Source organism: Drosophila navojoa, chromosome 6, assembly GCF_054131105.1.
Source record: "Drosophila navojoa isolate 15081-1374.11 chromosome 6, UAZ_NAV_1.0, whole genome shotgun sequence".
Lineage (NCBI taxonomy): Eukaryota > Metazoa > Arthropoda > Insecta > Diptera > Drosophilidae > Drosophila > Drosophila navojoa.
In genome coordinates this window covers 739293-755311 of record NC_142894.1, presented here as the reverse complement: position 1 = coordinate 755311, position 16019 = coordinate 739293, and the positions used below count along the sequence as shown (strand labels likewise).

Sequence of the window (16019 nt, the reverse complement as noted above, 5' to 3'; positions counted from 1 at the left end):
AAAAGTGAGTGGATATACGAGTGGGGGGTAAATTACAACAAAATTCGAAATTTTATAAAATACATATAATTCTACTTTCAACATTTGGAAGCTATAGCTCTAAAGGTATAGGAGATATAAATAAAAAACTAGTTTTCGATAAGGTTTTTAATCGATAAAAAAAATATAGAGAACAGTTATCGAGAAAAACTCGATATCCGAGTAGTATACACGAACCTAGGAAACAATTTAAGAGTCTAGCTCTTATATATAAATTTTATATATACATAATAAAATTTATTACTGATTTTCGCTAACGTTTTTAATCTATAACAAAATAATATGACAATTTATCGATTTTAGAAGCAAAACTCGATATGCGCGTGGTATACACGGACCTAGGAAACAAAATATCAAGTCTCTAGTTCTTATATCTCTTGAAATAGACGCGTTCAAACATACGGACAGACGGGCAGGGCAAAATCAACTCAGCTCGTTTCCCTGATCAAGAATATACATATATACTTCCTGTTACATACTTTTGACAAAACCATTATACCCTGATTTCCCATTTTCAATGGGCTCAGAATATAACAAGAATATAACATATATAACAAGCGTCTGCCTTGCGCACTATTATTCAAATTTTCATATTTGTATCAGATAGTCAAATGAAGAAGAAGACCCCATAAAGTATGTATATTGTTGATCAGGACGCCGAGCTGAATCTATATAGCCCTGTCCGTCTGTCCGTCCGTCCGTATGGACGCCTAGATCTCAGAAGCTATATGATCTAGAGAGCTAAATTTTGGTATGCATACTCGTGTGTACCATACGCAGTACAAGTTTATCAAATTTTTTCGATAAATTAATTTGAACACTTTTAGACCTATAGACTTGATGAATATACAGATTTTGTAACTTCGCCCCCAATATCAAAAAAACGTATTTCAAGTATTAAGGACTTGTGCTTTAGAGTGTACAAACATTTTATTATTATTATTTAGTCCTGAAAGTTTCATTAAGATTGTATGTCTACAAAAGAGACCATTCAACAAATACTTTCTCATAATATTGCCCACACTGCAGCGCAGCCCAAGCGCGTGTGGATGCATGTGTAAGTGTGTGTGCATAAAACAAGTACAGAATGATTAAAATATTAGCTTGTAGGGTTCAGTGTATCTCCTAGTCGAGCAGTCTCGACTAGAGCCTTCTTACTTATTGTGTCTCTGTGTCTACGTCTCGGTCATCTCGGCATCTCAGACTGCCCCAAAAGGGCTGCCCACTGGCCGCAACATAGTTTTCGCCAAGGCTTTCAAGCGTAGCTGGTTGCGGTCAAGTTTCTTGTTTCTTACTCTGTATTCGGGTTACTGCCTCTCGTATCCTCCGTCTCATTCGCTGTCTGTGTCTGTTCCCAAGCGATCATTGGGACGGGATGGAAGGGCAGTTGGTTACGAAAGCATTTGAGCTACATTAATCGAATCATTTTCAGCTAGATAGTTTGTTGGCGCATGAATGTTTGATATATATAAATCTGACTCGGTCCTACACTCGTCCTGCTTTAAAGAAGTCAATTCGAACTATTCTGACAAAACGAGGACTCTTTCGCTGAGAGTAATTGGTTTCGTGCGATTCTTCTAATTATCCACGCCTTTGTCTAGGGGTTAAATAAAAATGCAAAACCTCTAGGTGTCTAATACACGTCAACTTTCAGTAAACTCATCATTGTCCACGGGCATATAGCGGAATGCAAGTTCAGTATATGCGTTTGGGAGCCGAGGCCATTATCCGGCGTTGTAAGCTATCTAAATCACTTAATCGATGTCTTTGGTGCGGGCACTGAAAATGGAATTAAATTGAAGCTGCGATTTTTATGAAATTCATTAAGACCCACAAAATATTGTCCCTTAACGAGCATTTGTCCGTCGCTCAGTCGCTCGGGCGTTGGGCTACGGTTTTTAATCTCAAATTAATGCTAAAACAAATCTGTGCGGGCGAGCTTAAATGGTTGCCCCAATGTTTATTTGTTTTCGTTTCCCTTCAGCTCTCTAACAATTTTTTGTTTTCATGTTTCTTTCATGCCGGAAGTCAAATGGATTTGCTGTCCGATTGCTGTCTGTCCCCTCTTTTTCGTTAATTTTAAACTCTGTTAAAACAATTATAATTGAAAGAGCGCTGATTCCAGTAGCGGCCCTTGACCGGCGAATTACCAGCATAATTATGCATTTAACGATTATTTTGCCACTATTAAAGCGACAACAAAATTAATTAAATTACACTTCTCGAAAATCTCTTTCAACTTTGCTTCGCTCTCATCCTCAGAGGCCAGAGCCTTTCACTTGCCCCTTGTTGTGGTTACGCCTCTTCATCGACATCTTTGAGCATAGAGCTGTCCCTTTAGCAGTTTTCTCACCGAACGTGGAACTGAGTATGACTGCTTCCGTCCGTCCGGTAGTGCTTTAGTAGCACCAGGCACAGTAGCTTCAGTGGTAGTAGTACCTTAGTAATAACAAAAGCAGTAGTCTATGATTACTACTACCATAACTATTGCTACGACGATCAGCTTGATGATGGCTAAGTCGACCTAGAGACTGGGTATCACCCTAGTCGAGCACACCTGTGACGTGACCAAAATATCAGCATTGAGAGAGCGATACTGTTTCCTATTTAAATAGCCCAAACCATAAGAAACTAAGTTGGAATGTTTATGCTATGTAGAACTAAGTCGCGCTATGCCTGTAGAGTCTAAACTAGCTGTAAAAAGATATGTATATATAAATGCGTATAATATATATATATATATATATATATATATATATATATATATATATATATATATATATATATATATATGTGGGGATGCGAGGCGACGCAGTGAGTGGTCGTTCAGTAATTCTTGTCAATGAAAATAAGAACGGCACGTCGATAAAATATAACCTGAAACGCTCTATGGTCCATTCATGGGGCAAATGTCTCCAGCCCACATATAAACAGCGTGCAGAGAGACAATAGAGGACGGCAGATTCCGAAGTAGCGGATGAAGGCGAAGAGGAATGTTAAATACAACGAGAAACGCATTAAGTGGATAGCGAGGTGTGACCCAAACATAACATAGATATTTATGTATATACGAACTGCTCTTCGACTATGTTGTTTGTATTCGTTTTTCAATGGGACCATACAGTGTCCAGAGCGATCATTTCAAATGATCATAGGCCACTATACCGGTTATCTGAACCAAGCCTCTCTCTCTCTCTCCCTCTCTCTCCCTCTCTCTCTCTCTCTCTCTCTCTCTCTCTCTCTCTCTCTCTCTCTCTCTCTCTCTCTCTCTCTCTCTCTCTCTCTCTCTCTTTCTCTGTTTCTGTCTTTCGCATTTGAACATGTTTGTAAGCGGTGGACCCCAAGAGGGCATCTCAGATATGACTAATACAAAACTACAAACTATTATAATAATTTTAACACCTTTCTCTCCCTCTCTCGAATGGGGGATATACATCCATAGATGGCCTATATCTAATATATTTTGGACAGGATCAGAACTGGATCATAATGAATATAATGCCATATACATATGTAGATATACAATATATTCATATTATTCTTCAGCAATCGTAAGTGAGTATTGTTCCAAAAATTGTTAATTTATGTGAGCTGTAAAATTCAGCGCGTTAATCTGATCAAATCTGATAATAAATATTTTTAAGAGTTAATGAATGGACCCGCCTGAATGAACTCATAAATATGCTAACTAGACAAACACTCAACTGAGCCGCAGCACCAGAGCCCGCTCTCAAAGCCCATCAATGAGCTAGAAAGCTACAAAACAAGTAAGACGACTCTAGTCGAGACTGCTCGACAAGGAGATACCCTGAACCCTCCAATCTGATATTCTAATCACTCTGCACTTCTTTTATGCACATATCCATACACATGCATACACAAGCACGTATTAGAACGCGCTCTGCTAACTGCGCTTGGGCTGCGCGGCTTTAATTTCTTGACGTTCAATCTTAATGAAACTTTCAGAACGTAATTATTAGTAGGCTTTAGTACTTTGGTACTATTTGGTAAAATTTGTTACAATTACAGTTACAATTTAAATTACAAAATCTTTGTATTCAGCATATGTATATACATAGTAAATCTGAATTCTCCAGGTCTAAAAGTGTTAAAATGAGGCTGAATAAAAAAACAATTTTTCGATTATTCTCGATAAAAAAGTTCACAGATGATTCATCAAAAAAAAGACAAACTCGTACTGCATATGGTATACACGAGCATGCATGCCAAATTTCAGTTCTCTAGCTTTTGTATCTTCTGGGATCGGCGCTCTCATACAGGCGGACGGACGGACGGACGGCTCAGCTCGTCGCCCTGATAAAGAATTTATATACTTCATAAAGTAGAAATCAGGGTATTATGGTTTTCTGTAAAAGTATGTAACGGGCAGAAGCAGGCGTGGCAGACCCCATAAAGTATATATATTCTTCTTTGGGACCTAGTAGGCATAGATAGCACCCATCTTTAAAGAATCGAAGCATTAGCTCACGTGCAAAATTTCAGCATTCTAGATTTACAGCTTTGGGAGATATAGTTTTATCCGATTTGCCACGCCCCCAATGGGCGGATCTACATACCAAATTGCAGCTTTCTAGCTCTTCAACTAACACGATTTCTGGCTCATCGAAAAATGCATTTTCCGATTTGCCACGCCCCTAGTGGGCGGATCCGGAAAATGTTAACACTTTATAAATCGGAGATATACACGAGTATATATGTTCCAAATTTCAAGTCACTAGCTTCAATAGCACCGAAATAGACTACGGACAGACGAACACCAAGAAGAACATTGCACAAAACCAATATACTCATTTCACTTTCGTGAATGAGTATAAAAATTATGTGTCTACGCTCACTAGGGCTGACCACCCAAGACCAAAAAGCTTAGACGCAAAGGTATATATCTCGTAAAATATAATAACTAAAAAAAGCTTCAAATTTGGATAGTTAGGTTACTAGTAACCTTTCGTGAATGAGTACAAAAGGAAGAAGAAACAAGTAAGAAAACTCTAGTCGAGACTGCTCGACTAGGAGATACCCTGAACCCTCCAATCTGATATTCTACTCACTCTACACTTCGCTTAGGCACACATAAATACACACGCACGTATTAAAACGCGCTCTGCTAACTGCGCAGTAAGCAGCGACTGCGCTTGAGCTGCGCTGCAGTGTGTTCAATATTAAACGAATTTATTTGTTGAATAATTTATTTTCTAGACGTCCAATCTTAATGAAACTTTCAGAACATACTTATAATGAGCTCTTATATCTTCTGAGGACGGACGGACGGACAGACAGACGGACAGACAGACTGACAGGGCCAAATCGACTCAGCTTGTCGCCCTGATCAAGAATATATATACTTTGTGGGGTCTGCCACGCCTCCTTCTGCCTGTTACATACTTTTAACAAAACCATTATACCCTGATTTCCCATTTTCAATGGGTTCAGGGTATAAAAACGGCGAAGAAGAAAAAGAGGGAGGACAGAAGCAGATAAGAAGGAGACGCAGTCTGAGGAGCTCGATTAGGTGTCGAATTTTTGATAATATTTTGAAACCGTGGGCATTGCTTGACCAGCCAGATACCCAAAAACTTGTCGTAAACAGATCATTCGACATCAGCTTTGATTGATTTGGTGAATTTTGGAGTTGACTAGATTTTCAGTTTGCAGATCTCGTTCTGAGCTGCAGACGGACGGCATTAGATGCTGATCAGGAATGCACACACACATACACCAGCATATGTGTCTCCTACCTATAAATATGTGCCAGAGCACGCTTGGACCTTAACAAATGTTTCGCCCAATTCAAGCTACTCATTGTACATTGCATGTGTATATACATATATCACTTATATCATGTATATCATGTGTATAATTACAAATCTACATACGGCAATAAGTAGACTGAGATTGGAATTACAGAACTCATGGTTTATTTGAACACCTGTATTTGTTTAAAACAAACCGGCGCATAAGTAACTTATGTATCACAAAAGCTGAGACATTCGTTCGTATGTCGTGAAATGTTTTGCTCCGATCAGCTGCGGTTTGCTGCCCTGATGCATAAGTAATGAATTCTCTATGTACACACACACACATACACACACACTGTGTATTTCGTAAGGAGTGGCCCGGAGTGTCGATCGATATCCACTCAATATCAATTACCTGTCTAATTGTTTGTGTAATTAAAAACTTCAGCTTAAAAACGAGTAGGCAAAGCAGAAATACTGCTGTGACAAAACAAATTTTGAAGAAATCGTTAATTATATAAATCAATCCTACTCTACTTGAGAAGAACTTGAAGCGTAGAGACAATTCTGGACGGCCAGATCCTCTGTCCCTCCCTCTTAGTATCCCTCATTTCTACCTTAGTGCACTTTCTCTGCCTTGCTTTTTCCACTAGTTTTTTATACTTCTCTCTTTCTCTTTCTCTCTCTCTCTCTCTGTCTCTCTTGTAGTTTTGCTTTTTCCACTAGTTTTTTTATACTTCTCTCTTTCTCTTTCTCTCTCTCTCTCTCTCTCTCTCTCTCTTGTAGTTTTGCTTTTTCCACTAGTTTTTTATACTTCTCTCTTTCTCTTTCTCTCTCTCTCTCTCTCTTGTAGTTTTCTTTCTCTCTCTCTATCTCTCTCTTGTAGTTTTCTTTCTCTCTCTCTACCTCTATTTCCATCATCTTTTTCTTGCTGTGTGTCAGCCTTTCTATGTCTATATCTCTTTTTCGGTCTTCTTTCTCTTACATAATCTTTGCCAGAACCCATTGATATAATAGTTTTATTAAAAGTATGTAACAGGCAAAAGGAGGCGTGGGAGACCCGTATCCGTATGTATGAAGAGATTTGAATTTTTCCTATGTCCGTGTATATCACGAGCATATCGAGTTTTTCTCAAATCGATCACTTTATCATCGATTAAACACCTTATCGAAAGCTACTTATTCAAGTATATCTCATACACCTTTATAGCTAGAGCTTCCCAATTTGATATATAGACGTATATGTATTTTATATAATTTCGATTTTCGTTGTAATTTAACTTTTTAAATTATTGTGACATATCAATTCTTCAAAGAGTTCAGGGGATTTCGTAGTCGAGCAGAAGTGAAGAACATGTGCGATCTCCAAAGAAAATTATCAAAACAACCCTCCCCGCTCCTCATCCATCTCTCCTTTCCCTGCTGCTCTATTTGCTGACTTCTAAATGAGAATATCTACTGCGACGCACCCACACATGTATAAAACTAAAAACGTATGTACAACGATGTGTGTGTGTGTAAAGTCATGTATGCAATGAATAAGAAAAAGCAAAAAGTATATGTTTGCACACACACACTCATATGTTACGTACGTTCTCTATCTCTTTCTCTCCCCTCTCTCTATATCTCTCTCTCTCTCTCTCTACTCGTACATTGCTGTGTACACATGCATACATACATATATATACATAATTGCGAAGGAGTTAAAACGGCTTGCTCGTTAGTCAAAAAAGAAGACAAAAAAACTGCGAAGCAACGAACCTCCCCCTTAGACTTTTTTTCTTATTTATTCTTTTTTTTCATATACGTACATATATATTTTGTTTGCTGGAGGCTGGCTCAATACACAGCTGTTGAAAGGCTCCACTCTGCATGGCTGCATGTGTGTTTCTGGGTGTGTGTCTTTGCATATGTACATATGTATATGTACATATATACATACATACATATGTATGCATATGTATATGGGTGTATGCATATATCTGTAGTAGCCTGGGGGGAGGGGGCTATAAGAGAGAGAGCCGAAAAAAAGGGTTTTTCTTTACCTTCTGCCGTGTGCGTGTTTTATTCATTTAGATAAGCGTAAACGCAGACGCGAGAATTTGGCTTTCGAGTGTCACAATGAAATGACAATGTAAGTATAACTATGTGTGTGTACATACATACATCCATACGCAACTCTGTTGAATACAGACTTACATACATTCACACATACACACACTTTTACGCAGGAGCATCAATGGCTGGGCTGTATGTAGGTGGCTCGCTAAAAATGTATGTATGTATGTACGTACGTATGTATGCATGTATAACTGTATGAAGCATTCGCAATCGGCACATGCACACACACATAGAGGTAGGGGAGACAGAGAGAGATAGAGATAGAGAGGGGGGGTGGGGGGAGACGTTTGTCCGTGGATGAGCTGGAGCTGGTTCGCTAATAAATGTGTGTGTATATATGTGAATGTGTGCGTATGTGCATAAATTTACATACGGACGCACACTCATAGCTACCACTAAGGGTGGAGCATTTCACAGATTATCCATACGCAATTCACAAGGGAATAAATAAAATGGAGTTTTCTAATGAAAGTTCCAACATTGGTCCTTTGCTTCGGTAAAGTCGACAAATATTTCATAAAATATATGTATGTATATATTGGTGTACATATGCTTAAATGCATGTATATACATACATATACATGAACTATAACTAGAAGGAAATAGATACGAAATGTTCTTAAAATCGTATGTATGTCTGTATCCATCCATTGCCGTCTCGTATACCGAGGTTGGGCATTGTATACCGATATGATGAAGAGATTGAATGTGTAATTACATATTTGAAAAACTCCCTCTCCCCTCAATATATGAGAACGGATCTACTTCCAATGTACTAAATGTTTAATAGGGATTCAAGATCGAAGGTTGTGAATGTATTCTATTTAGCTATTTGTCGATTGAGGATATGAGTTCACCTAGTTCTACCAAATGGCTTGACTGTCTAAACATCTATCTATTCAAAATATTCAATTTTGTTTTAAGCTAATGAATGATGAATGAATATAAATTGAATCTCAATGAATTAGTTGAAAGTTTTTCGAGATTATACAAATTATTAAAAAAAATATTCAAGTTTGTCTGGACTAGAATCTATTTAATACAAACACAAAGATTTCCGATAACTTATGGCATTAGCCATAACGTACGATTACCTACAGTATGTGCAGCATAAAAACTTTCTGAAGTCACTACGTACATCCCAGTGATGGATATAACTGGCAAAAGGAGGCGTGCCAGACCCCATAAGTATATATATCAGGGTGACGAGCTGAGTAGCCCTGTCTGTTCATCCGTTTCTCCTTCTGTCTCTCTATTCGTCTTTTCAAACGCGTCGATCTCAGAATTATAAGAGCTAGAAACTTTCTTATATACGTGTTTGCTCCCAAAAATCGATATTTCGTTATCAATTAAACCTTATCAAAAATCAGTTATTAAATCATTTTTTGTCTGCTATATCATTAAAACTAGAGTACCCAAATTTTAAATGTGCATGCATTCGTGATTACTTTTTAGAATTCCATTTTTTTTAAATTTTATTGCTAGCCCCAAATTCACCTCCTTGTAAAAGGCATATTTTAAACCAGGAAAGAATGTCCACGATTGGCCCATGCGTAGCAATTCGGAAAATTAATTCCCCAAACCAATATACATACTCAGTTTCGTGAATAAGAATATAAAGGAGGATGAATTTGAAGATCAGGGTACTTAATCGAACATGATATGATATATTTATTTATCAAAGTCTCCATACAAGTATGGCCCAAAATCAATGCGTGCTAGAGTCTAAAATAGAATAGAACATGTCGTCGTATTCCCGGGAAATGATCGTATGTTTAAAAATTTTGTTATTTTATGTTAGTAGACATACGCTTATATTAAAATTGATTTTTGTTCCCCAAACTAGAGCGATTTTAGTTCTTATTTTTTGCAAGTATGTAAGACAGACTTTTTCTAACCGTTCTACTTAAAATCTCAATTTCGCAAAATTCAACATACGATCATTTCGCAGAAATGCGGCGATATTTTTAACAGTTTTGAGATATTTTGATAACCATCGATATTTAATTATCCAAAATGGATTTCGTTACTCAACACTTAAATAAGTCAAGGCACAGTGAAGGAATATCTCAAGCGCACAAACAGTTTCATATGTGTACATATATACATATGCAAAGAGAGGGACATATACTACAAATACATGGACACGAAAGAGTAACTGGTCCCATATATACACACAGATTCATACATACATATGTAAGTAAATACAACATCCGACGGTAGTTATAAACAAATATAATGAACGATGATTGTCATTGCCTGGACTACTCCCACACATTGGGTACACGAATCTGTACGAAGGGGCAGGCGCATAAAGGCGCTCACGCTCTCGCACGAATGAGAAGCACATTGGGTACTTTGTTTTATGGGATGTTTTGTCTCTCTTCCGCCTAATTACCACTCTGCGTGGCAATAATTACCAATTACTGAACTCTTGCTCTCTCACGCTCCCACGCTTTCGTGCTCACGTGCTCCCGTACCTCTCTTTGACTCTCAATAGTCGACGCGCTCAGACTTGCTCTTTATGCTCTAGCGCTCTCACACTCTTTACAGTGATTCCGGTTCTTCTCTCTTGCTTTTATTGCATGCTCTCTTGCGGTGTGTGTGTGTGCGAGCCTGTCGTTCGTTTAGGGTGAAAACTAACTCAGTGATACAAACAACGAGAAGATACTGATACAATTGGTAGTATGAAATCGACGGTGGAAGCGGCTAGGTTCACGTTATCGAGGTACAGCGCTTAGTACAAAAGAGAATTAATCAAAAATGAAAAAGAAGAAATCACAAATAAAATATAGCACATAATTTGAAATGAATAATAAAATTAATAACAATAATAATCAATTTTTATTATACACGCGTACAAGCATTTGTGAATGCATAAAAGAGGCCAATGAAACTGCGCAATTTTTATTGCAAAATTTTGAAAACCCTAAACGGTACTTAGACGCAATTATTAATCATTGGCGCTTGATGTATTATCCTATCCTCAAAATAAGTGCATATTTATACATATACATTATGTATATTTGCATCGGGTTCATTTTGTGATAAATATTTGTGCTTGTTATAAATTCATTTGTGGCAACATTTGATTTTACATGCAAAATAAGCGAGTCCTAGACAAAAAGTAAATAAATAAATTAATATCAAATTTTTTCACTAAAAACATGCATTCAACTGTGATATTTCATATAATGTGTTTCACGGATTATCAGTGCATCGGAGTACAAACGAATCCTGTTTTAGTAACTGCTCAAATAACGGTTCCTTATATATCAATACCCATATCTACTATCCCGACAACCGCAACCACAACAACTGTCTTTTCAAGGCATATGTTCGTCTAAACGTTGCGTTCCAATTCTTTGAAAAAAAAAAAAAAAAGTTACTAATTTCTTATATAAATACTTCGTATTATATATATATGTGTGTGTGTGTGTGTGTGTGTGTGTGTGTGTGTGCGTGTGCATTGAACATATTGAATTTAGGCAGTGCAAAACTGTATAGAAGCAGTAAAGAGCAATGGAACAATCGTGTGAGTGAAATAGATGATGCAGCACGTCAAAGGGGTAGAAAGAGAATATGTGTATGTATGTGTGTACTCTCAACGAAATAATGAGGCACGTGGTCCATGTAAGAGTAGATTTGCAACAAATTTGAATACATCCATATGTATGTACATGTGAACACACAGGCCGGCCTGTGCCTGTGGTTGTGTCTGTGTTGCCGTGTGCGTGTGAGTTTATGCGGCTGTGCGTACATAAAAAAGAGACAACTGTCTCTCCCGTTATAAGCAACCACTGGTAAAAGTGTTGATATTAAAAATGTAAAAAGCACAAGATAGAAATTAAATCGGAGGGTGGGCGCGCTAGTCGACCGTTCATCTATTCGCCATCTCGCCATCTATCCCTCTTCCTCTTGATTTTGCTCTCAACCTCAACCTCGCCTGCAAGGGTGTACACAAGTATGAGTGCATACGTTAGCTTATTTGCATACGAACGGCATACATATATGCATACATACATATATGTATGTACATGCGATACCTTATAAGAAATACCTATGTACATATCTCTGTACACACACACATCTGTGTCTATTGGATGTACGTACATTCATGAGGCGTATGCGAATCGCGGTTAATGAGCTTTGAAAATACGAAATGCCAGATCCCTTTAAGCTCTGATGTACAGTCATTTGGTGTTCATCTGGTGACAGCTCTTACACCCTCGCTCTTACGTGTGTGACCACCCTCGCGCCTGACCTTAGCTAGGTACTTTATTGTCTCGGAAGTCACTTCATCCAAGGTTCAAATTTAGTTGCGAATCCAAATCAAGGACCATTTTTATCCTGTCCCTATATCTACCTCTACCATTCTCTCCGTCCCTCATTCGCTTATGAATGACTGAATGGATGCACATACATTCAGACTATGTACGTAAATTCACATGCGCTCAAATCCACCTCTCAATTATGTTTCAGGTGCAAACCAGTTTGAACTCGTCACGCGTCTCACGCCCGATTCAAAGTTCCTATAACACTTAAGCTAAATTAAAGAACAGTACAAAAACAAAACAAAACTCAAATACTACGAAACAATAAATTCAAAGCCCTATATATAACAACCAAAAATATCGTAAAAGAATCCTGAAGTCGCACTTGGAGTCGGATTTGATCGAAGTCGTTAATAAGCTGCAAATCAAATGAGACTAATGGCTAAACTAAGTAGATCTATTTTCACTAGGATTTATTAGATATTGGGTAAGTACAGTTAGCGGATTACCTAAATGGGTGCTTCCATTCTCTGCGGAGACTTTGAAGAGCTTCAAATCATAAGCGTAAAAATATCTATGAGCTCCCAATACGCTCAGCCCTACTACATGGATATTAACTTCCCTGACTATTTATCACTACTATTTATAGCATAATACCTCCCAAAAAACACCTATTCGACATTTAATAAAAAAAAAATTTTTTTTGGTCAAAACAAACAAAAAGCAAGTAAGAACGTTGCAGACGGGCGTTACCAACTGCAAAATACTCATTCGCACCTCATAAACAATTTAGTAGCTAAGTTTTGCTCTAACCCTGTAGAAAGTTAAGTTTTTCTCGATTTGCCACGCCCCTACCGGGCGTAGACACTTCATTTTTGGTCAGCTTATACAACAAGCTTACGCCAAAAAGATTAAAAAAAATTACAGGGTATTTTTTGATATGGCACGCCCCCAAAGAGGCATAACATACTGGTAACTGAACTATCCAAATTTGAAGTTTCTAGCTCATATACTTTATGAGATCTAAACTTTTGTCGTCTGTCACGCCCCCTTTAGGCGGAGATTAATCCATCATAGCTCGTTAGACTTGGGAGGTAAACCTGCCAAATTTTAGGTCACTAGCATCAATAGTGCCTAAAATATAGCAGAATTTTAAAAATCACTATATCTTCAGGTCCGATTTGCCACGCCCCTAGTAGGCGTAGATATCAACCATCTTTGAAGAATCGAAACATTAGCTCACGTGCAAAATTTCAGCATTCTAGATTTACAACTTTGGGAGATACAGTTTTATCGGATTTGCCACGCCCCCAATGGGCGGAGATATATCCGCCATAGCTGGTGATCTTTGGCGGTCGACGCGGATCAACATTCTAAATTTCAGCTTTTTGTCTCTTCAACTAACATGATTTCTGGCATATCGGCAAATGCATTTTCCTTATAAATCGAGGATATGCGTTTATACGGACAGTCGGACAGACGAACAGACGGACGGACAGCAAGACGGACATTGTACAAAACCAATTTACTCATTCACGAAAGTGAAATGAGTATATTGGTTTTGTACAATGTCGTAAAAAAGTCCGAAAGACTAACATGATATCTAACCTAGTTAAGCGTATGCAAATGATTCCTCTTAGGAATGGAATATCGTAGCTCTCAGCCTTATCACAAAAGTCGGATTAATCTTATAACTGATTCCTAGATTTCATAAGAATAAAAAATTACATCAGGGGTTTGCTTTTCTAAATACATATATGTAAAAGGTAAAAGTTTCCTGTAAAAGATATTCTGCATTTTGTTATTACCTGACAGAAAAGTAAACTGAATATCACGAGGAAAATACAAAAATTTAAAACTATGAAGTCTGAATAGATTAAAAGCAGATAACTAAATCCTCCTTGCTACGTATAGCAACCATTTTTTTTTAAATATTCTATCCTCAATGCTCCCAGAGAATTGGCTAGATTCTGGTAGTAAATTAATTTTCATTGATGTCACATCGATACTTATCGATGTGGCTGACTTACTTACTTTTGTGTGAAACTAGGGTTAACATACATTATTGAATGGACTTTATTTTAATTTAATATTTAAATAAATTATAACTTGAGATACGACATTCGATATACGACTTACGACATTAAAATATATATTGACTTATTTTTAATTTAATATCCAAATAACTTCACATACGATATAGGACATTCGACATACGACCTAGGACATACGACCTACAACATACAACATTCGGCATACGACATTCGACACACGACATATGACCGACAACCTACAACATTCGACATACGACATGCGACTTACAATATACGACATACAGCATCGATGATCAACGAAAAACTTAACCTCAAGTAACCCGATTGCGCGCCAACTGTGGCCGAACATTGTATTCGTAGCCAATTAAAATGAGCGTAGATATTTGGCTCCGAGGCGAGAAAGAAACGAACGAAAATCACCCTTTAACGCACGGCGATAATTAGTGGCAAGCTCTAATTAGCCAATGACAAGGCATTTGTTGTTTGTGTTGTTTTTCTGCTCCTCATTTAATTTCAGTTATTTGGCATATAACGCGCACTCTGTCCAGTTACAGTTAAAGAGTGCGTCGACTTGTTATCGTTTTGTGTGTTTAGCCGCTCTTTCGCTGTTGAGATGCTGGGCGAGAGAGCGACACTTTATGTCTGAATGTGTGTGTAGCCCCCTCGCTTCGTGACAGAAGAGTAAAGCAACAGTGCGATATTAAGTTCGGCAGCTCGGGTCTTGATTGGTCGTCGCTCGTCGGGCGGCCCCATACTAGCAGAAGCGGCAACGTCAGCACTAGAAACAGAAACCGCAGCAGCTATTCCCCATACCATCGTACCCATATGCCGTCTCTTGCACATGTCTCACCCCCTTCGAGACACACATACACGCATCGCAAGTGTTCTGCTTGCTTTTGTGTTTTATATGGTTTCGCTTTGCTTTGCCCACACCACGCCACGCGCGCACACACACACAACACACACATGTATGCATACATCCATAAATACATTTACTTTAGCTCTTCTGCTTTTTGCGCTCTCTTCTGCTCTCTACCGTCGCCATAATCAATGAAAGTTGTGGCGCTCTCTTTGCGCGTGTTTTTCTGTTAAGCCTCGTTTTTTCTTCTTCTTTTGCATGCTTTTCTTTTGTGATTCCGAGTGGTAATGCGTTTGTATGGCTAGTTAATTGCTCCTTGTCGCCCGCACACACAGATACGTTCAACCAGCCCGACCCCTTCAAGCTATGTACATATGTACATATGAATAAACGTATGTATGTATGTTTATACATACATATGTATGTTTACCGTCTACTCTTGTTACTGGCTGAACATCAAACCTTGTGATTCGTTATGGTCTCGAATGGGGAGGAACGCGATGGCACCACCAGACGACTAATTACAAGAGAAGGCAATTAACCAACACAATATACATACATATGTATGTAACTAACTGAGTAAGCACACACACAAGTGTATTTATTTGTGTGTGTTGCTTGAGCCTGTATGCAACCGCACTTTTATGGACGTTTGCATGGATATACATACATACATACATATGTTTTTCGCTGGCTGCGCCGTGTAGCCAATTAAAATAAAGCTGTGCAGACTCTCCCAGCACATGGTATGTGTAATTGTCCTCACACGTATGTACGTATGTATGTATATACATACATATGTACTTCAATGCACATATGTACATAGCTATGTATGTATGATTATACTTGACGTCAAGTACGTCCACTTTTTGTTACTTTCCTCTGCATTCAGTAGCTCTTTCAAGTGTTTTAATTG

At 38.1% G+C, this 16019-nt stretch overlaps 2 protein-coding genes across 8 annotated transcripts in view; both read left to right on the top strand.

The window, feature by feature from the left end:
* The window catches only part of sv (paired box protein shaven), a 178661-nt gene that overhangs the window by 100025 nt on the left and 62617 nt on the right, over positions 1–16019 (top strand). The window lies entirely within an intron of this gene.
* zfh2 (Zn finger homeodomain 2) overlaps positions 10551–16019 on the top strand; it is a 49028-nt gene continuing 43559 nt past the window's right edge. For 5 of the 7 annotated variants that reach the window (XM_089262780.1, XM_089262782.1, XM_089262783.1 and 2 more), the window contains exons 1-2: positions 10551–10644; positions 12399–12677. The gene's annotated coding sequence lies outside the window, so the exon portion shown is untranslated. Of the gene's footprint in view, positions 10645–12294; positions 12678–16019 lie in introns of those variants that run through there. The other 2 variants (XM_089262781.1, XM_089262779.1) reach the window with 2 other exon arrangements.